Below are 23630 nucleotides of genomic sequence, written 5' to 3'. Positions count from 1 at the left end.
ACATTATCATTATCATTCACTGAACAACTATATGTTCCTGGCCAGGGCAAGCAGTGCATGACATCTTGAAAGGTCACCATACTACTTTGTACATATAACCCATCTTGTTTTCCAGGCACACTTCAGCACCATATTTTCACAGCTCAAAAAAAAAAAAAACAGACCATGGGGGTTTAGAGGAGACTATGCGTGTTATCATTTGGAACAATGTGACAATATACAAATTTCTTCCAAGATTGGCTCAGTGGCCCTCCACTGTTACAACTTAGTAGCAGGTAGCAATTAGAGCCATTGCTTTGTGGTCTGAAGACTAGGTTTTCAGTCTGCAGTGATGTTTCAGTACCCTTGAGCAAGGTTCCTACCCTGAACTGATACAGTAAAAATGTCCTGAGTTATAAATAGGTAACTAACTGTAAGTAGCTTAGAACAATAAGCGCATCATGGTAAACTGCCTTGAACAAAAGCATCAGCTAAATATTGGGGGGGAAGTAATACATAATAAGACTATGTAATTTCAGTATTATTTATAACTGTACATTAATTCACAAAACTTGGTGGGAAAACTTTCATTATTAAAATGTCGTAGCTCATCTGTCTCCAGTGGCTTTGTGTAGCTGCTCATATCCAGTTCAAAACTCTGGTAAGAGCCTATAAGACAGTCAAAGAATCAGCACTCCAAATACTTAGAGAACCTGATCAGTTTCCACACCATAGCAGGAGTGCTGCAATTCTCCATCTGTGCTCACTTGCCTGACCCACTCAGAGGGGGTCCAGAATTCAAAGCCTATGGATCCTGGCCCCCAAATGAAGAAAGTAATCCCTCTCTCCTTCAGGACTGCTGAATCCCTTCCAGCATTGAAGAAGGGTTGCACAACCTATCTTTTCCAGACCCATTTCTGCCCTGACCTCTTTAAATCTACATAAATATATCGAACAGCAACTGCTATGAGTATCTATATATTTAATGTGTAACTCTTATTTCTGTAGACAGCTACAGTATGTGTTTAATGTGCTTAATAATGTGTACTAGGAAAACTGCTATGAAAATCTGTGCTTTAGAGAAAAGCTAAATAAATCAATGTAATGTAAATGTAAATATAAATAAATACAGGCACTCTAAGTGCCTTACTGTGGTGTGTAAAGGAGTCTGAAGTGGGATAATAAGGAAATCATTCCATTCTCTGGTGAAAGAATTAAGTGCTCGTTTAAATTTGGTGGGTTAGCCAGAGCTTAAAATAAACAGTTGGAAACAACTGCCTTGTTCTTTGATTCAGATTCACGTGCTGTAAGTAGTGCATCTAGCAGTGTAAGTCACCTTGGTGAATAAGGTGTGTGGGCTGATAACACTACATAGTATCCATTGGAAGTCGCTTTGCCATTGGAGGCGTTTTCCAAAATAAGTGTAATGTAAATGTAATGTGATGTAATGCTTCACAGTAGAATGATGCTGCAGAAACTCTGGGACTATATTTGAATATATAATGAGTATCTTAAATCTCCCTTTTTGCAGTCCTGTTTTCGCTTGCCTTCTACCTGAGCTTCTGTCTATATTTTGTGGTTTTGGGCATTCTCTCCTGTAAGGTAACATTTCTGAAGTAGTACAAGATACAGGTTTTCACATATGCCTCATGGACCTTGACATGAAGCTGTCTGAAGTGATCTCTCTACAACCACAGTGTTCATCTTCCCCGTGACCCTGCTGCATTGGTATCTGAGGTTGGCAATCTACCCTGCCGAAGCTCCTGGTCTCCTCCAACTCACCTGAGATTTGACAGCCTGCCTGTTGCTCTTTGACTTCCAGGATTTTGTCTGGCATTTGGTTCATTATATGTCTCCTGGCTATACAACACTTTCCACAGGGTCCACCACAAGTACACATCCATGTTTGCCTTCACCACGGAAAATGCTGGAGCCTGGGAGACTCTGTGCATGGGGTTTTTTTGCAGCAGTGAACCCCATGTTGCTTTGCTGTCATCCCCTAACAGAGATTCTATTCTATGTGTTAAATATTTTGCTCTTGATGAAGGACCACTCTGGCTATGACTTCCCTTGGTCCACTCAAAGACTGGCTCCATTTGGACTGTATGGAGGAGCAGTACACTACAGTATCCATCACCAGAAGTTTACGTACAATTATGCACCATGCTTTACACTTTGGGACAAACTATTTGGCACCTTATACTCTTACAGGAGACCTGCACAGCTGCGATCAAAAGCAGATACGCTAAACAGCAGATACACTAAAATATCAGGTTTAATTACATTTTTTCAATGTTTATAAACTTTACAAAGATCTGTTATTTATTAAATGGTAATGCTGAATTGTATTGAAATTATGGGTAATTCTTGAAGTGAACCTGAACTTTCCACTTTGTATTTTATATAGAGTAATACAGTATGTTACCATATCACAGTTAGAATGTGTGCATCTAATATGTAAAACCTTGGACTCCAGTGGGTCCAAGGTTCAAGTCCTGCTTGGGGTGCCTTGCGATGGACTGGCATCCTGTCCTGGGTGTGTCCCCTCCCCCTACAGCCTTTTGCCCTGCATTGCCACATTAGGCTCCGGCTCCTTGTGACCCCGTATGGGACAAGTGGTTCAGACAGTGTGTGTGTGTTTTGTCAAATCAAAGCCACCTGCAGCTAAGACACCACCAAAAAAATCAGCAGCATAATACAGCTTGATATCCATCCATCATCCACCCATTCTCAATAACTGCTTGCCCGATGTAGGGTCGAGGTGGTCCAGAGCCTATTCTGGAAAAATCAGTGCATAGATATAATCTGGACAGGATGACAGTCTTACACAGGGCAATCTCAAACACTCATTCCCTCATACCTGCAGATACTAAGGCCAAGTTACAGCCAACAATTCACCTGAAACAGGTCTTTAGACTGTAGGAAAATCCAGAGCGTAGAGGAAATGCACATGAACACTGGGAGGACATACAAATTCTGCACAAACTGAGCTGGATTTGAGACCATATCCAAATTCACCTATATTCCCAGAAATAACATGACAACCTAAGAGCAGACTCAGTTTGCAAAATGGAAAAAAATTAACATTTCACTATTTTTCCTTATTTTTTGAAATGCTTCAGAAAATGTATATATGATTGGTGTTACAACCAGAGATAAATTACTTTCTTACTGGAAAAATACTTAAAAGCATTTGTGTACATAAACATTTGTCCTTTTTGAGCATAATAATTAAGATTGATAAGGTCTCAAGAACTTGAATAAATTTTTAATAATTTTTACTTTTTTACAAACTACAGTTTATTATAAATTTATACAGATTCTGTATATCAAGGAGTGGGATGGGCCAAATACACACACACATATATTGTCTGAAACCACTTGTCCCATATGGCGTCGCGGGGAGCCAGAGCCGAACCTGGCAGCACAGGGTGTAAGCCTGGAGGGGGAAGGGGCACACCCAAAACGGGGCACCAGTCCGTCGCAAGGCACCCCAACCAGGACTCGAACCCCAGACCCACTGGAGAGCAGGACCCAGTCCCACCCACTGTGCCACTGCACCCCCTCCCTGGGCTAAATACATTTACATGAAAATACAGAGAAATCAGAGATTGTTAACTAACAACTTTGAATGACTACAAAAAAAAAAAAACGCAATATTGTATGTTTCAGGATACAGTGATCACACAGTATGATAACTATTGACAAAATCACACCAATTTTTACCACAAATGGTATAAGTTTCAAGCGTACAGATTGTGTCAAGGATTTGGGTGTCCTGTTAGATAGCTGTCATTTGTATCTCAAGTAAATGCTTTGACTAAGTTGTACTGTCTTCACTTAAGAAACATAGCTAAATTACAGCAATTCCTGTGTAGACAGGATGCTGAGAAATTGGTTCATGTTTTTGTTTCAAGCAGGCTAGACTACTGTAATGCTTTATTATCGTGTTTTCCATACCACACTGTATCCAGGCTGCGGTTGGTACAAAATGCTGCTGCGAGAATTGTCACTAGAACTAGGAAGTATGACCATATAACACCAGTACTTAAATCATTGGCTCCCAGTCACATTTAGAGTCAATTATAAAATCCTACTTTTGACCACAGTACATAGCATTGCTCCAGCTTACCATTGTGAGATTATTGATTGTAATATCCCAGGATGAAATCATCGTTCATTGGATGCAGGTTACCTTAAAGTACCTGTGATCAGTAAGACCTCAGTAGGAGGTCACACCTTTAGTTATCCATGCAACCATTCATTTTCTTACCCACTTGTCCTATTAGGGTCGCGGTGGCAATAAAGAGAGCGGAGCAGCCCAGATAAGTTCCCCGCAACTTCCTCCAGCTCAACCTGGGGGTTCCCCAGCTGCTCCCAGGCCAACTGGGAGATATAATCTGTCAAGCTGGTCCTGAGCCAACCTCCAGGTCTCATCCCAGTTGGCCGTGCCTGGTATACCCCCAAAGGGAGGCGCCGCATTACTGCTGCCACTGCACCCAGTCTGCAGCCAATCTCACGCTCCCTTCTCCCCTGACTAGTGAATAAGACCCCAAGATACTTAAACTCCTCCACCTGGGGCAGATTTTCTCCCCTTACCTGAAGGGGGCATACCATCCTTTTCTGAGAGAACCATGGACTCAGACTTGGAGGTGCTGATCCTCATACCAGCCACTTCAAAGTCTGCTGCAAACCATTTCAATGCATGCTGGAGGCATCCGTGTGACAGTGCCAGATGGACAACATCATCTGCAAAAAGCAAAGACATCACCTTCCAGCCCCCACGCAGAATGCCCTCCTGACCTCGGCTGCACCTTGATATCCTGTCTATGAAAACCACAAACAGGAATGAGGACAAAGCACAACCTTGCTGGAGTCCAACAACCACACTGAATGAGTTTGAGTTAATGCTAAGTATGCGGACACAGCTGTCACTCCGTGTGTACAAAGGCCGAATGGCCCACAATAGTGGCCCTAGCACCCCATGCTCCCGAAGCACCTTCCACAAATTTTTTTTCGGAGAACCCGGTCATAAGCCTTTTCCAAGTCCACAAAACACATATAGACTGAATTATCAAACTCCCATACCCCCTCAATTATCTGTGAGAGGGTAAAAAGCTAGTCCACTGTTACACGGCCAGGACAGAATCTGCATTGTTCCTCTTCAATCCGAGGTTCAACTATCGATCGGAGCTTCCTTTCCAGCACCCTGGCATAGACTTTCCCAGGGAGGATGAGAAATGTGACACCCGAGAGTTAGCACACACTCTCTGGTCCCCTTTCCTGAAGATAGGGAGCACCACCACAGTTCAATCCAAAGGCACTGTCCCTGAGGTCCATGCAACATTGCAGAGGCCTGCCAGCCATAACAGCCTCACAACATCCAGGGCCTTAAGCAGTTCCGGGCAAATCTCATCCATCTCCGGTGCCTTGCCACTGTGGAGCTTTCCAACTACCTCAGTGACTTCCACCAGGAAAATGGACTCTAATACCCCGGAAGCCTCTGGCCCTGACTTCTGTAAGGGAAGCATATCTGGGACACCAGTCCTCGCAAAAAGTTCTCTCAGCACTGTTATAGTCTGGGCAGTGGCTGTGGAAGACATGCTAAGCATTTCTGGTCACTTTGAACATGCATTGACAACCACCAGAAATGTAGTGCCCATGAAAGGTCCTGCAATGTGAACACGAATCCTTTGTCACGGCACAGCAGACCATTCCCAAGGGTGCAACGGTACAGGTTTTGGCATATTTTGACCCTATTGGCATCCTGGGCAATGCATGGCGAGCTACTCGATCTGCTGATCGATTCCTGGCAACCATACAAAACTTGTAGCGAGTGATTTCATCTTCACCACTAGGTGACCTAGGTGACCAGCATGAAGCTCTTCCAAGACTTGAGCTCACAACTTCGGAGGTATAATGACCCTTAATCCCCACATCCGTCTAGCGTCGTTTCATCTCAGCGCTGATAGAACTGCGGGAACTGCATTTTCTGTTCTACAGTCCAGCCAGTTTGAGTAGCTGTGTACACTCAGGACAACGTTGGATCTCTCCTGGTTTCCCTCTGAATCATTTCAGCTGTCACAGGGGAACTCTCAAGCTGAGCAAGAGTAAAAACATCCAGGGGAGTGCTTCCTTTTGCAGGATTTCCATCATCACCATCTATCTAATGGTAGACGTGATAGTCCATCAGCATTTACATGACTTTTGCACTCAATCTGGTATCTATGTCTTCCCAAAAACAATGCCCACCACTACATTTGTCGGTGCTGTGAAAAAAATATTTGCCCCTCCCTGATTTTTTATTTTTTTGCATATTTGTCACAGTTAAATGATTGAGATCATCAAACAAATTTTAATATTACACAAAAATAACCCGAGTAAATACAAAATGCAGTTTTTAAATGATGATTTCATTTATTAAGGGAAAAAAGCTGTCCAAACCTACCTGGCCCCATGTGAAAAAGTAATTCCCCCCCCCCCCCCCTTGTTAAATTATGAATGCACTGTGATTAACCACATTTTTTGGAAAGCTGAGTTAAATTTCACTTGCTGCACCCAGGCCTGATTACTGCCAGACCTGTTGAATCAAGAAATCACTTAAACAGAATCTGTCTGACAAAGTGAAGCATATCTCAAAAAGCAACACATCATGTCGCGATCTAAAGAAATTCAAGAACAGATGAGAAACAAAGAAATTGACATGTATCAATCTGGAAAGGGTACAAAGCCATTTCTAAGGCTTTGGGACTCCAGCGAACCACGGTGAGAGCCATTATCCACAAATGGAGAAAACTTGGAACAGTGGTGAACCATCCCAGGAGTGGCTGGCCTGCCAAAATTACTCCAAGAGCGCAACGACGACTCATCCAGGAGCTCATAAAAGAACCCAGAACAACATCTAAAGAACTGCAGGCCTCACTTGCCTCAGTTAAGGTCAGTGTTCATGATTCAACAATAAGAAAGAGACTGGGCAAAAATGGCATCCATGGATGAGTTCCAAGGCGACAGCCACTGCTGACCAAAAAGAAAACAAAGGCTTGTCTCACATTTGCCAAAAAACATCTTGATTATCCCCAAGACTTTTGGGCAAATATTCTGTGGACTGATGAGACAAAAGTTGAACTTTTTTGGAAGGTGTACGTCCCGTTACATCTGGCGTAAAACTTACACAAAATTTCATAAAAAGAACATTATACCAACAGTCAAACATGGTGGTGGTAGTGAGCTGGGGCTGCTTTGCAGCTTCAAGACCTGAACGACTTGCCATAACTGATGGAACCATGAATTCTGCGCTCTACCAGAAAATCCTGAAGGAGAATGTTCGGCCATCAGTTCGTGACCTCAAGCTCAAGTGCACTTGGATTATGCAGCAGGACAATGATCCGAAACACACCAGCAAGTGCACCTCTGAATGGCTCAAAAAAACACAAAATTAAGGTTTTGGAGTGGCCTAGTCCGGACTTAAATCTGATTGAGATGCTGTGGCACGACCTTAAACAGGTCGTTCATGTTCGAAAACCCTCCAATGTGGCTGAATTAAAACAATTCTGCAAAGAAGAGTGGGCCAAAATTCCTCCACAACGATGTGAAAGACTCATTGCCAGTTATCACAAACGCTTGATTGCAGTTGTTGCCGCTAAGGGTGGCACAACCAGTTTTTAGGTTTAGGGGGCAATTACTTTTTCACATAGGGCCAGGTAGGTTTGGACAGCTTTTTTCCCTTAATGAATGAAATCATCATTTAAAAACTGCATTTTTGTATTTACTCGAGTTATCTTTGTGTAATATTAAAATTTGATGATCTCAATCATTTAACTGTGACAAGCAAAAAAATAAAAAAAAAAAAAATCAGGAAGGGGGCAAATACTTTTTCACGGCACTGTAAGGCATGTAGAAAACCTAGTTAGGTCTTGTACTGTAGCTAACTATTTACTGTATTCAGCTTTACCTTATAACTTCAGTGTGTTACTCGTATATTCAGTTTTTAAAGTGAGCCAGATCCAAGAGTGGAGCAATACAGTTATTCAAAGATGAAGCTGAAATGGTCTTAGCACTTGACTTGAAACATAATGCACTGTTTCCATAAATAGCTAAAAGGCAAAAGCATGCATTTATAGTTCAAGTCTGAGGTTTATTGTCATAAGTACAAGTACCGTGTACAAAGTACTATGAAATTCTTGCTTGAGTACTTTACCACAGACTATAGAAACACAATAGATAGTACTACACAAAAAAATGCTAGTAACAATAACAAGAAATAATAATAAATAGCCAGAATACTTACAAGTGACAATGCAAGTGATGTGCTTAGAGGGATCAGTGCAAATTCTAGTTGCAAGAGGTGGCACATCAGTGAGTGTTGAACACTCTTACAGCAATGGGGTAAAAGCTGTTCCTGAACCTAGCACTGCAGGTTTGAATAGACCTAAACTGCTTTCCAGAGGGCAGAGAAAAGAAAAGTGCTCATGCAGGGTGACTGTGATCCTCCATGATTCATTTTGTCTTTCTGCAACAGCATGTGGGGTAGGTGTCCTATACTGCTGATAGCTGTGTTCCGATGATTTTCTGAGCTGTTTTGGCTACCCTCTGTAGGGCTTTCTTGTCCTGTATGGAGCAGCTGCCACACCAGGATGTAATACACCCTATGAGGATGGGCTCCACAGCACACCTGTAGAAAGTGGTAAGGACTGTAGTGGACATTCTGGCTTTCTTCAGACACCTGAGGAAGTGGAGACGTTGATGGGCCTTTTTGATGATGGATGCTGTGCTGTGTGCTCAATGTTATATGTGACTCACTATGTTATATGTGGCTCAGTATGTTATATTGTGACTGTTTATGGAAGAAGCAATGACAGGAATAGGTCTTATATGATTCCATCACATTTTTGCTTAGATAAATGCATTGTGTCTTTGTAAACCAACCCTCAGTAAAAGTACACATTCATATACATCTTAGATGTATCTTTTCATTTAGTACACTTTTTTCAGCCAAGTTCAGCATTGTCACATTTTCTGCTATATTAATAAATGAATGCATCACATCCTTAATATTTTGCAGTTAAATTCTTCCATAAGCATCTTAACTGTTGTAAATGCTACAAGGCTACATTCTGTCTTCTCTACTGTTCTCTCAGCAACTCTATGCATTGTCAAGAAGCTCTTGCCCTGAGTGGGGTCGTAGCGAGCCAGAGTCTACCCGGCAACACAGGGCACAAGGCTGAGCATACCCAGGATGGGACGCCAGTCCATTGCAAGGCACCCAAGCAGAGCTCAAACCCCAGACCCACCACAGCAGGCACTGGCTGAACCCACCCAACCATCATGCCACCCTCTGAGCAACTCAATCTTCTGAAGTTTTGTTGCCCATGTCTTAATCTAGGCAATACACTGCAAACATTGACACTTTTTCAAACACCTTCCTCCATCTCCCTGGAAATGAAGGCTTTGGGACTGTGTAGTTGGTAGAGGTTAGCACTATTGCCTTGGGACCTAAAGGTTGTCAGTTTAAATCCCTCTTCCTACTGTAGTACCTTTGAGCACCATTCTTACCTTAAATTGTTCCAGTGGAGTTACCAGCTGTATAAATGGGTAAACAACTGTAAGTATTTAACATTGGAAGTTGCTTTGGAGAAAAGTGTGAGCTAAATGAATAAATGTTTCTCTTTAAGTTCATGTGGCTCTCCAGTAAACATCTTGTTAACACTAAAATGGTATGATAGCAGTAAAACCATCATGCAAATACTTCCTCCACTATTTTCTTGTGAAGTTCCACAGAGACAACAGTCTAAGCATCACCAAATTGTCCAGCACTCATTTCGCAACTTAAGGGCAAACTACAGCTTGTTAATACATCAGAAGAGAAAGATGATCTACTGTCTGCTGAGAATGTACACATTTTTAGAGCATGTTAGTATGTTTGTTGTTGACTTTTTTGACTCAGGAATTACTTTTGTCAGAACACTCAAGAAAATGCAGGATAAGATAAAAGCTGCCCACCACCCAAAACTGTCTTCCTGAGTATGCTACTGTAGGGAAGAAGACCTCCATCTGAAATTTCAGTTTCCAGCTGGTTTGTCTCTACTTCTACAGAGGGAAAAAGAAATAAAAAGTGGTGAAATTTTTTTTGATTTTTGTCTGCTGTATAGCTGATAGTGCATACACTAGAGCTCAAATCCAAAAACTTTTGTGTGTAAAAAAAGTAGCATTTGTCTTTTTTTTATTTCCCTGGTAGGAAATTCCAAAACAAAGCATTGCTCAGCTAAAGAATAATTTTGTGATATTGTTTCTAATTCCATTGTTGTTTATTGTTCTGAGATAGTTTACTTTTGCATTATGAATAATCCACACTGAGGGATCTGGATGTACTGAAGACATGTAGAGGAGAAACACACACATACACATTTTCAGAACCACTCATCCCATACGGGGTCACGGGGAACCGGAGCCTAACCCGGCAACTCAGGGCGTAAGGGACACACCCAGGACGGGACGCCAGTCTGTCGCAAGGCACCCCAAGCAGGACTCGAACCCCAGACCCACCGAAGAGCAGGACTGTGGTCCAACCCACTGCGCCACCTCACCCCCGCTAGAGTAGAAACAGATATTTCAATTCAGTTCAATTTATTTTTATAGAGCGCTCTTCTCACACAGTGACACAGAACGATTTGACACAGGCTTAAGGCAAGAAAAATAAATACATCAGATTAAGAAATAAAAAGACAGTGGACTACCAGCTATCATAATACAGTGGGTTGGACCGGATCCTGCTCTCTGGTGGGTCTGGGGTTTGAGTCCTGCTTGGGGTGCCTTGTGACGGACTCGTGTCCCATCCTGGGTGTGTCCCCTCCCTCTCCAGCCTTACGCCCTGAGTTGCTGGGTTAGGCTCCGGCTCCCCATGACCCCGTATGGGACAAGCGGTTCAGAAAGTGTGTGTGTGTGTGTGTGTGTGTGTGTGTGTGTGTGAGTGTGTGTGTGAGTGAGTGAGTGAGAGTGAGTGAGCGAGCGAGCGAGCGTAGACATTGATCAAACTATTTTTGAGTATAATTCAGTTCTAAAATTCACCCTAGACTCTGCGGACCACCAAAAACTAAACTTATTTGAACTGTAAGAAACATGCCGTGGTTCAACGAATCAACTTGTGCAATAAAGTCAGAATGTCATAAAATAGAGCGTAAATAGTGTTCAACTAAATAATCTTTCATGATGAAGCTTGGTCCGATTGCCTAAAAAATATGAAAAGCACAAATTCCTTGAGAAAAGGGGACTCTCCGGTTCCCTTTCTTAAAGATAGGAACCACCACCTTAGTTTGCCAATCCAAGGGCACAATCCCCGAGGTCCATGCAACATTGCAGAGGCGTGTCAACCATGACAGCCCTGCAACATCCAGGGCCTTAAGCATTTACGGGCAGATCTCATCCACCCCCGGTGCTTTGCCACTGTGGAGCTTACCAACTACTTCAGTGACTTCCACCAGGGAAATGGACTCTGACAGCCTGAAAGCCTCTGGCCCTGACTCCTGTAAGGGAGGCATATCACTCGGGTTTAAGAGTTCTTCAAAGTGGTCCTTCCACCTCCTGACAATGTCCTCATCAGAGGTCAGAGTTTCTCCACTCCTGCTAAACACAGCCTGAGCGAAACTCCTCCAACCCCTTCTGAGCTGCCGGATGTTCTCCAGAACCTCTTTGAAGCCGACCGATAGTCGTTTTCCATGGCCTCTCCAAACTCCTCCCGTGCCCGGGATTTTGCTTCTGCAACTGCAGCCGCTGCTGCCTTTTTCGCCTGCCGGTACTTGTCTGCTGAGTCAGGAGTCCCCAGAGCCAACCAGGCCCTAAAGGCCTCCTTCTTCAGCTTGACGGCTTCCCTCACCACCGGTGTCCACCAGTGGGATCTCGGGTTGCTGCCCTGGCTGGCACCAACAAGCTTTTGGCCACAGCTGTGCCTGGTTGTTTCCACAATGGAGGTTTTGAACAGGGACTGTTCAGACTCCATATCCCCTACCTCCTCCGGGACATGGGAGAAGCTCTCATGGAGGTGTGAGTTAAAATCATTCCGGACAAGGTCCTCTGACAGTCGTTCCCAGCACACCCTCATTAAACATCTGGACCTACCGGGTCTGTCCATCAGTTTTCCCCGCCATCTGATCCAACTCACCACCAGATGTTGATCAGTTGATAGCTCAGCACCTCTCTTCACCTGAGTGTCCAGAACATGTGGATTCAAGTCAGAAGAAATGACTACAAAGTCCATCATTGACCTTTGGCCCAAGGAGCTCTGGTACCAAGTACACTTATGAGCATCCTTGTGTTCAAACATGGTGTTCGTTATGGACAAACCATGACTAACACAGAAGTCCAATAACATTTCACCATTCAGGTTCGGATCAGGCAGGCCGTTCTTTCCAGTCACTCCCCTCCAGATTTCCCAGTCATTGCCAACGTGAGCGTTGAAGTCCCCCAGCAGGACTATGGAGTCTGTAGGTGGGGCCCTGTCCAAAACCCCTCCCACCTTCTCCAAGAAGGCCAAATACTCTGAACTGCTGTTTGGTGCATACGCACACACAACAGTCAAAGTTTTCCTCTCTGCGACCCTAAGTCGTATTGAGGCAACCCTTTCATTCACCGGGGCAAGCTCCAACTGTATGGCAGCCAGCTGGGGGCTTGTGAGTATCCCCACACCCGCACAGCGCCTCTTTCCTCATGCAACTCCTGAGTAGGAGAGGGACCACCCCTTATCGAGGAGTTTGGTTCCAGAGCCAACACTGTGAGTGGAGATGAGCCCAACTATATCTGGTTGGTATTTCTCAACCTCCCGCACCAGTTCCGGCTCCTTCCCTCCAAGTGAGGTGACATTCCACGTACCAAGAGCCAGTTTTCTTCGTGAGGGGCTGTGACACCATGCGCTACCCCGCCCCCTCCCACCACCAGGTATACATAGCACCGGACCCCCATGCTGGACCTTGCAGGTGGTGAGACCACATGGCCCCCCCACGATGCCTTTTCGGGCTGAGCCCGGCCAGGCTACGTGGGCTGCCCGGCAACTAGGTGCTCGCCTAGGAACACTACCCCCAGGCCTGGCTCCAGGGGTAGGCCCTGGTGACCCTATTCCGGGCAGAGTAAACGTTCTCTTGTTTACTTTTTTCATGGAGGTTTTTGGATCGTGTTAGTCTGGATCTTCACTCCAGACCTGTTTGCCTTGGGAGACCCTACCAGGAGCATAATGCTCCCGATGACATAGCTCTGGAGATCCCTAGATCATACAAGCCCTTCCGCCACGCCAAGGCCCCGATCCAGGAAGGGCTTATGTGATCTAGGGATCTTACAACTGTGGTGTTTTACACCAAGAACGAATCCTTGAGAGTTTTGTAAAAGAAAGGTTCCTGCCAGCCTGTAGGGTGTAAGTTGACAAAGGATAATTGTTATTGGTTAGTTCCTAAAAGAAGCGGGAACCGTTATTGGCGGCACTATATATAACGGGGGTGTTTTCGCGCAAAAAAAGCAGATGAGGTTCCGCGGTGTGAAGTGAGTTTGTGACGCGAGCTACTGTTCTTAATAAACTCTTTGTTTTCCACACTTCAAGTGTTCCAGTGCTTTGTTTCAGGGAAACCTCCAAAGAACGGTGTACCTTCCTTTTCGGACACCACAGTTTTGGCGACGAGGATGGGATGTTTTACCGTAAAGAAACAGAGTTATGAGTAATGCCAGTGAAGCCTGGGACAGAGATATTAGTGCGGAAGAGTGACGACGGACAGAGCTGGTCGAAAATGACTTTTGGGAAGCCCGAGGATTTCCACTTCGACGAAAGTGAGGAACAATTCGATGCTTATTTGGAAAGGCTCGAGCAGTATTTTGCGGCAAACGGATTGGAAGACACCGAAGAAAAGACAAAAGCGGTATTTCTGACGATTGTGGGGAAAAGGACTCACAGTCTGCTAATGGACTTATGCACACCCTTAAAACCCGTGCAAAAGACTTTCACGGAGATGATTGAGCTGCTGAAAAACCACTATGTCCCCCGGACAAATTTCATTGCGGACAGATGCAAGTTTCACTCCAGGAATCAACGGGATGGCGAATCGATAAGTGAGTACGTTGCGAATTTGAGAAAATTGTCAGCGACATGCAAGTTTGGACAGTTTTTAGATGAGGCTTTACGCGATAGATTCGTGTGTGGCATGAAAAGTGCTGAGCTCAGAGACCGTCTTTTAAATGCAGCACATTCTAAAGACGTACCCTTTGCACTTGCAATAGAAATGGGGCTGGCATTTGAAGTGACTGTAAAGAGTTCGCAACAGTTTTCCCAAAACACTTTTAAAACACATGGACTAGTGGAAAAGAAGGGTTCCAGAAAGGCAAAAGATGCCATTGTGGAACTGTGCTACAGATGTAACGGTAAGGGGCACAAGCCCGATGCTTGCAGGTTCAAAGATGTTAATTGCCACGTGTGTGGAAAAAGGGGACATGTTGCGCGAGCCTGCCGAACGCGTTCGGAAGGGCAAGATGACGCCAAGCAAGCCATGTTGAAGCGGACGAAGCACCTGGATGCCGCCACGTTGCAGGACCACGTTTCACCGTATCCGAGATCGCCGCTCACCGCGAGGAGCAATGAACTCGGTGCATCGGATTGCATCGCACACGAGCGCGGACACGGAGGAGGAGATTACCACGCACTCCAACTACAGGAAGCCGAACTTGCCCGCACTGCTACGGAGTCACGAGTCAGTGATGGTCCCAAAGAAAGTGACATACAAGGGACAGAATTGTTTGCTATTGACACGAATGTGCACAAAGTAAACAAGGCTTACTGTGTTTATGTCCGAATTAATAATGTGCGAGTGAAAATGGAGGTAGATACGGGGGCAGCTGTTTCTGTCATTTCAGAGAAATTGTACCACCGTAGATTTTACAAGGTGAAACTAGCTCCAGCTAACTGTGTTTTGAAAACATACAGTAAAGAGTCCTTAGAGCTTAAGGGTAAAATCACAGTGAGAGTGAAAAGTAAGGAACAAACACACATGCTAGACTTGATGGTTGGAAAAGGTAATGGGCCTTCTCTAATGGGTAGAGACTGGATTTGTCACCTGAATCTGGATTGGTCACGCATAAACAAAGTGACTAGTGAGACCGTGGAGCAGTTGTGTGACAGATATTCGTCTGTGTTTCAACCAAATTTAGGGATGCTTAAGGGAATCAGTGCTAAACTCCATGTAGTGAAAGAGGCGGTGCCAAAATTTTGCAAGCCACGCACTGTGCCCTATGCTTTGCGGGATAGCGTTGAACAGGAGTTATGTAAGCTAGAAGCAGAAGGTGTAATCTCTCCTGTCAGTTACAGTGAATGGGCAGCACCCATTGTGTGTATTCCCAAAAAGGACAATAGTGTAAGGATATGTGGAGACTACAAGGTTACTATTAACCCTTGGTTGGAAGTAGAGCAGTATCCTTTACCTCGAACACAGGATTTGTTTGCTAAGTTGTCAGGAGGTCAAAGATTCACTAAATTAGATTTGTCTCAAGCTTATCAACAAGTACCACTAGAGGAAAGCTCCAAAAGATACCTTACCATAAATACACCAAAAGGGTTGTATACCTATAATAGGCTACCTTATGGGGTTGCTAGTGCTCCAGCCATTTTTCAGAAAATTATGGATCAAGTACTACAGGGCATGGATGGTGTAATATGTTATCTTGATGATATCTTGATCACAGGAAGTGATACGGAAAAGCACATGACAGCTTTGGAAGGAGTTTTAAAGAGATTGAAAGCATATAATCTCAGAGTCAGACAAGAAAAATGCTCTTTTTTCCAAAGCAGTGTATCCTACTTAGGGCATGTCATTGATATGGAGGGTATTCACCCCATGAAAGAAAAGATTGATGCCATAGAAAGGGCTGCTGTTCCCACAAATGTGACAGAACTCAGGTCTTTCTTAGCGTTGTTAAATTATTATGGCAAGTTCATTCCTAATCTTTCCACCATCATACAGCCCATGACAGAGTTGTTGCATAAAGATGTGAACTGGGAATGGTCAAAGAAATGTCAGGCAGCTTTTGAGAATGCAAAAAGACATTTAATGTCCCATCAAGTTCTGATTCATTTCAACGCTGAGTTACCTTTAGTCTTATCGTGTGATGCATCTCCTGTAGGAGTGGGTGCACTACTCTCCCACAGAATGCGTGATGGTGGTAAGAGGCCTATTGCCTTTGCTTCAAGGATGCTGACAAAAACTGAGCGCAACTACTCGCAAATCGAAAAAGAGGCTTTAGGATTGGTATTTGGAGTAATGAAATTCCATGATTATCTGTTTGGAAGACAGTTTACCTTAGTAACAGATCATAAGCCCCTGCTGAAAATTCTAGGTCCTAAAACAGGGATACCTACTCTCGCTGCAGCTAGAATGCAAAGATGGTCTTTGATCTTGTCTGCATACAAGTATGAAATCCAGTACAAGAGATCAGAACAGCATGGAAATGCTGATGCCTTGTCGAGGTTACCCATGAACGATGATAATGCTATTAGGTCTAATCCAGTGTATAGGGTGTCTTATCTCGAAGAATTACCTGTCACTGCAAACGAAATAGCCCAAGAAACGGAGGCTGACCCTGTGCTCAAAAGGGTTAAGGAACATGTAATGTGTGGGTGGCCAAAGCATATATCTGAAGAAGTACTAAAGCCATACTTTTCCAAGAAATTTGACCTGTCCGTGGAAAATGGTTGTCTTCTTTGGGGGTATCGTGTAGTAATACCTGAAAAATTGCGTGACAGATTACTGGCAGAACTTCATGACAGTCATTGGGGTATGGTAAAGATGAAATCGTTGACCAGAAGTTTTTTTTGGTGGCCTGCTCTTGATATGGACATTGAAAATGTAGTTAGTCAGTGTGACGTGTGTTAGCAGCAGCGTAGCATGCCTGCTCCTGTTCCTGTACATACATGGAAATGGTCATCGGGACCCTGGGAGCGAATCCACTTAGATTTTGCTGAGGATCACCAGCAGTTGTTTTTGGTAGTAATGGATGCTTATGCTAGATGGCCTGAGATTGTTCCTATGCAATCAACTACTTTTTAAAATTGTGTGTTGGTTGTTTTGTTGGCGGTTGATAAGTATTGTAAATATTTTGTTCTCTTAAGGGTAGTAAGAGATTGGAAGCTACAGGGGAGGCGCTGTGGTGTTTTACACCAAGAACGAATCCTTGAGAGTTTTGTAAAAGAAAGGCTCCTGCCAGCCTGTAGGGTGTAAGTTGACAAAGGATAATTGTTATTGGTTAGTTCCTAAAAGAAGCGGGAACCGTTATTGGCGGCACTATATATAACGGGGGTGTTTTCGCGCAAAAAAAGCAGATGAGGTTCCGCGGTGTGAAGTGAGTTTGTGACGCGAGCTACTGTTCTTAATAAACTCTTTGTTTTCCACACTTCAAGTGTTCCAATGCTTTGTTTCAGGGAAACCTCCAAAGAACGGTGTACCTTCCTTTTCGGACACCACAACAACTTACAACATGTTTAACTCTTTCTTTTACATTGACAAACACTGAGTCATTAATTATCTTATACAACACAAAAACACATAACATGTGCTGCTAGTATCATTCATTAGTCACTGCTGCTAACTAGTGTGGTGGGAGAAATAAACAAACACTCCAAAGAATCAGACAGAGACTGAATGCTTTATTATCGAATGCATGCACACGGGTGAGCCTCTCTAATAGAGTCACACCTTAGCATCTAAGCAAGCAGATATTATACAGCTTTTGTCACGCACACCAGGCAGGACCCCCTTCCTTTAGGCAAAACAACCGAATCTGCTTCTCCCCGCTTCTCAGGGAGAGCAGGAAGCAGCCCTCCCGGTGAGTACAGTTTCACAATACAGCTATAAGTCTTAGGGAACCTTCCTATATCACTCTGACCTGTCTTCTTCCTTCCTTGCACACAGTACATATCATATATTCTGTAAGCAGCTGCATAAGCATAAACACAGACTTAGTTTGACGCAATCGCAATCCATAATCACACAGGAGCACATATGCTAGGTCACAGTGACCTTGCACAACAGTTTCAATACAAGCAAAATAACTGGAACAAAGATAACAAATTTAAATTTTCATTCCACACTAGCGATTAACTTTAATGCTAACTTAACATTGAAAATGCTAGACAGGCTAACGCTGTTAGCATCACCTGTTTTCTTTTTTAAGTTTACCACACACTTAGCAACCGTTGCAAATAACCACTACATGTAAGTTTAAGAGTGAGTATTACTTAGAGAGGTATGTTCCTTAGAGTTCAGCAGAGAAAGAAAAATGAGTGAGGAGTGGAAAACCACAGCTTTGCTTCTAAACTTTCTTCAGTACATAACTACGGTAAGTCTACATGAACGAATGAACAAACACACAAACACTTTCTGAACCGCTCGTCCCATACGGGGTCGCGGGGTGCCGGAGCCTAACCCGGCAACTCAGGGCGTAAGGATGGAGGGGGAGGGGACACACCCAGGACGGGACGCCAGTCCATCGCGAGGCACCCCAAGCAGAACTTGAACCCCAGACCCACGGGAGAGCAGGACCTGGTCCAACCCACTGCGCCACTGCGCCCCCCTCATGAACAAACAGCGCAACACAATCAACATTCAAACAACTCTCTTAAAGAGACAGCACACTCCCTGCCTGGTATAACGTACTATACCACTATGTTCCTTTTAGAAGCAACACTACTCCTGAGACGGGTCTTGAATACATCCTGGGGGAGCCACCTTTAACCACTCTCACTTCCACTTTACTGACCTTATTGTCTTGACCAGGAAAGGTATTTACTACAAGTCCCATAGGCCATTCATTCCTTTTGGCCAGGAACATAACGTCTCCAACTTGTAGGTTAGATTGGTCCGCTTGCCATTTCCTTCTTGGCTGGAATGTTGCAAGGTACTCTTGACGTCATCTCTCCAGAATGAATCAGCAAGGCTCTGGACTTGCTTCCACTGACTCTGGTAGAGAACCTTAAGGTCAAAGTCTCCTGAAGGAGCGGACACGGAGTCGATCTTTTGTGTTAAAAGCATGGCAGGAGTGAGCACAGTGGACATGTCTGGATCCGATGATACAGGAACTATTGGCCGTGCATTCATTATGGCCGCAACATCTGCTAACAACGTAACGAGAACTTCATATGAAAGACTGGGTGAATGCACCTTAAGCAGCATGGCATCTAAAATGTGACGGGCGATCCCTATCATTCTTTCCCACACTCCCCCCATGTGGGAAGAGTGTAGAAGATTGAAGTCCCAAGTACAGCCCTGGTCTTTGAGGTAAGACTGAAGCTCTGCATTCTCTGGTGTTATACCAAGTTCCTTGCATGCACCAATGAAGTTTGTCCCACGGTCCGAATGAAAGAGCTTTGCTGAACCTCTGATTGCAGTGAATCTTCTAAGTGCATTTATGAAGCTTGATGTAGATAAAGATTCATCTACCTCCATATGTACTGCTCTTGTGAACAGATAAACATGATGGCCCAGCGCCTACTTTCTGAGAGACCTCCTCTGGTACGGCGAGCACAGATGGTCCATGGCCTAAATACACCTAACCCAACTTGTGTGAATGCAGGAGCTTGAGTGAGACGATCCGCAGGTAAGTCAAACATTTTTTGTTTTTCTATGTCTCCTCTTAACCTCCTACTGATAACACATTTGTGTATGATACTCAATACCAGTCTTTTTCCTCCCAGGATCCACAGCCTGGCAGACTTGATGGCCCCTTCAGTGATGTGCCTACTCTGGTGTGCAACTCGTCCATGGTAATACTGCACCAGCAAGATAGTGATCTGGTTGTTCTTAGGAATAATTATGGGATGTTTCTCCTGACAAGGAATTCCAGCTAAGGACATGCGACCACCAGTCCTCACCACACTGTCTGTATCCAAGATAGGATCCAGCTTTCTGAGAGGGCTGTGTTTTGGGATAATCCCTCCTTTGGACATTTTCTTGATTTCCTCTTTAAAGGCCTCTTGTTGTACACTCCGGACAATCACTGTCCTTGTCTGCATAAGCCTATCTGCTTTTGGTGTCTCTCCCTCTGGGGCTCTTGAACAGGATTTGACCTTCTGAATAAGCTTGGATATTCCATGTGTAAGTAACTTCCAGCTGGAAAAGCATTCAAATCTGTGTGAACCAAACAGAGTACCATACCATCTTCCTCCGCTATCCGGGGCCAGGTTGTGGGGGCAGCAGTCCAAGCAGAGTCCTCCAGACTTCCCTCTCCCCGCACACCTCCTCCAGTTCCCCTGGGGAAACCCCAAGGCATTCCCAGGACAGTCAGGAGACGTAGTCTCTCCAACGTGTCCTGGGTCTGCCCCGAGGCCTCCTCCCAGTGGGACATGCCCGGAACACCTCACCAGGGAGGCGTCCAGGAGGCATCCGGAACAGATGCCCGAGCCACCTCAACTGGCTCCTCTTGATGCGGAGGAGCAGCGGCTCTATTCCGAGCTCCTCCCGGGTGACTGAGCTCCTCACCCTATCCCTAAGGGTGAGCCCAGCCACTCTGCGGAGGAAACTCATTTCTGCCGCTTGTATCCACGATCTCATTCTTTCGGTCATGATCCAGAGCTCATGACCATAGGTGAGGGTAGGAACGTAGATCGACCGGTAAATTGAGAGCTTCGCCTTAAGACTCAGCTCCCTCTTCACCACAACAGACCGGTACAATGACCGCATTACTGCGGACGCCGCACCGATCTGTCCGTCAACCTGCCGCTCCATTTTTCCCCTCACTCGTGAACAAGACCCCGAGATACTTAAACTCCTCCACTTGAGGGAGCGGCTCCCCCCTAACCCGGAGGGGGCAATCCACCTTTTTCCAACTGAGAACCATGGCCTCGGATTTGGAGGTGCTGATTCTCATCCCCGCCGCTTCGCACTCGGCTGCAAACCTCCCCAGTGCACGCTGCAAGTCTTGATTTGATGAAGCCAACAGGACCACATTGTCCGCAAAAAGCAGAGACGAGATCCCGCGGCCACCAAAACAGACACCCTCCGTTCCCTGGCTGCGCACATAAATTCTGTCCATGAAGATAATGAACAGAATCGGTGACAAAGGGCAGCCCTGGCGGAGTCCAACATGCACCGGGAACAGGTCTGACTTACTGCCGGCAATGCGAACCAAGCTCCTGCTCTGGTCATACAGGGAACGGACAGCCCGTAGCAGCGAGCCCCGAACGCCATAATCCCGAAGCACCTCCCACAGGATGCCACGAGGGACACGGTCAAATGCCTTCTCCAGGTCCACAAAACACATATGGACTGGTTGGGCAAACTCCCACGAACCCTCCAACACCCTAGTGAGGGTATAGAGCTGGTCCAGTGTTGCACGGCCAGGGCGAAAACCGCATTGCTCCTCCTGGATCCGAGGTTCGACTATCGGTCGGATTCTCCTTTTCAGTACCCTGGCATAGACTTTCCCAGGAGGCTAAGGAGTGTGATCCCCCTATAGTTGGAACACAATCTCCGGTCCCCCTTCTTAAAAAGAGGGACCACCATCCCGGTCTGCCAGTCCAGAGGCACGGTTCCCGAGTTCCACGCAATGCTGTAGAGGCATGTCAGCCAAAGACAGCCCCACAACATCCAGAGACTTGAGAAACTCGGGGCGGATCTCATCCACCCCCGGAGCCTTGCCACCGAGGAGTTTTTTGACTACCTCAGCAACTTCAGCCAGGGTAATGGACGAGTCCCCCTCCAAGTTCCCAGCCTCAGCTTCCTCTATGGAAGGCGTGTCGGAGAGATTGAGGAGATCCTCAAAGTACTCTTTCCACCGCCTGAGGACATCCTCAGCTGAGGTCAGCAACGCACCACTTCCACTGTAAACAGTGTTTGTGGAACACCGCTTCCCCCTTCTGAGTCGCCGGATGGTTTGCCAGAATCTCTTTGAGGCCACACCGAACTCTTCCCAAGCCCGAGTTTTTGCCGCGGTGACTGCCAGAGCCGCGCTCCGTTTGGCCCGTCCGTACCCGTCAGCTGCTTCAGGAGTCCCATGAGCCAGCCAGGCCCGATAGAACTCCTTCTTCAGCTTGAGGGCATCCCCTACCTCCGGTGTCCACCACCGTGTTCGGGGATTGCCGCCGCGACAGGCGCCGGAGACCTTACGGCGCAGCTCCAAACCACCGCCCCGGCAGTGGAGGTGTGGAACATAGTCCATTTGGATATTGAGCACTGGTGCCAAGTGCACTGATGGACACCCTTATGCATGAACATGGTGTTCGTTATGGATAAACCGTGACTTGCACAGAAATCCAATACCAACTCACCACTCGGGTTCAGATCAGGGAGGCCATTCCTCCCAGTCACGCCCCTCCAGGTGTCACTGTCGCTGCCCACGTGGGCGTTCAAGTCCCCCCAGTAGAACGACAGAGTCCCCAGTGGGAGCGCTTTCCAGCACTCCCAGGGACTCCAAAAAGGCCGGGTACTCTACACTGCCGCTAGGCACACAAGCACAAACGACAGTGAGAGACCGTTCCCTGACCCGAAGACGCAGGGAGATGACCCTCTCATTCACCGGGATAGACTCCAACACATGGCGGCTGAACTGGGGGCCTACTAATAAGCTCACACCCGCGCGCCGCCTCTCACCCTGGGCAACGTCAGAATAGTGGAGAGTCCACCCTGAAACAGCACTTACACGTGTTGTTAATGACATTCTCATTTCTTCTGATGCTGGTCAGATCTCTATTCTTATGTTACTAGACTTGAGTGCTGCGTTTGATACTGTAGAGCATAGTATCCTACTGAGTAGACTTGGAAACCTGGTTGGACTAAGAGATACCGTTCTGAAGTGGTTTGAATCGTATTTAGCTAACCGTGAACAATTTGTATTGAAATCTGACGACTGCACCCCCTCCATCTCTACTATGGTTCAGGATGGTGTGCCACAGAGCTCTGTGTTGGGTACATTACTGTTCTCACTTTATGTGTTACCACTGGGTGACATTATTTGCAAACACAATGTGAATTTCCATTCATATGTCGATGACACACAGCTTTATGTATCGTTAAGCCTGATGATCAATCACATGTGGTGTCTGTAACTCATTGTTTTAGCAATATAAAATTATGGATGAGTAAAATTGTTTTTATCTCTAAATGCCAGTAAAACAGAGGTACTTGTGGTGGGTGGTGATGCTAAAACTCTCGACATAATCATGCCAGTCTTTACAACAAATGGTATTACCTTCAAGCGTTGTGTCAAGGATTTGGGTGTCCTGCTGGATGGAAAACTGTCATTTGTATCTCATGTAAATGCTTTGACTAAGTCATGCTTCCTTCAGTTAAGGAGCATAGCTAAAATGCGGCGATTCCTTTGTAGATGGGATTCTGAGAAACTGGTCCATGCTTTTGTTTCAAGCAGGCTGGATTACTGTAATGCTTTATTGTCAGGTTGTCCATACCAGGCTACAGTTGGTACAAAATGCTGCTGAGAGAATTGTCACTAGAATTAGTGTGACCATATAACACCTGTACTTGAATTGTTGCATTGGCTCCCGGTCGCTTATAGAGTTGATGATAAAATGCTACTTCTGACCTATAAGGCAATACATGGCATTGCTCCGGCTTACCTTTGTGAGATCATTAATTTTGACATCCCAGGACGATATCTTCGTTCATTAGATGCAGGTTAGCTTA

At 45.4% G+C, this 23630-nt stretch overlaps 1 pseudogene; it reads left to right on the top strand.

Annotated features, from left to right (window-relative positions):
• The first annotated feature begins 786 nt into the window (after nucleotides 1-786).
• Nucleotides 787-23630, top strand: part of LOC108932719 (cholesterol 25-hydroxylase-like protein) — a 28765-nt pseudogene continuing 5921 nt past the window's right edge.

The sequence above is a fragment of the Scleropages formosus genome, chromosome 4 (genome assembly GCF_900964775.1).
Source record: "Scleropages formosus chromosome 4, fSclFor1.1, whole genome shotgun sequence".
Classification (NCBI taxonomy): Eukaryota; Metazoa; Chordata; class Actinopteri; order Osteoglossiformes; family Osteoglossidae; genus Scleropages; species Scleropages formosus.
The sequence above is the reverse complement of the archived record's forward strand: the minus strand, read 5'-3'. Positions and strand labels throughout refer to the sequence as shown.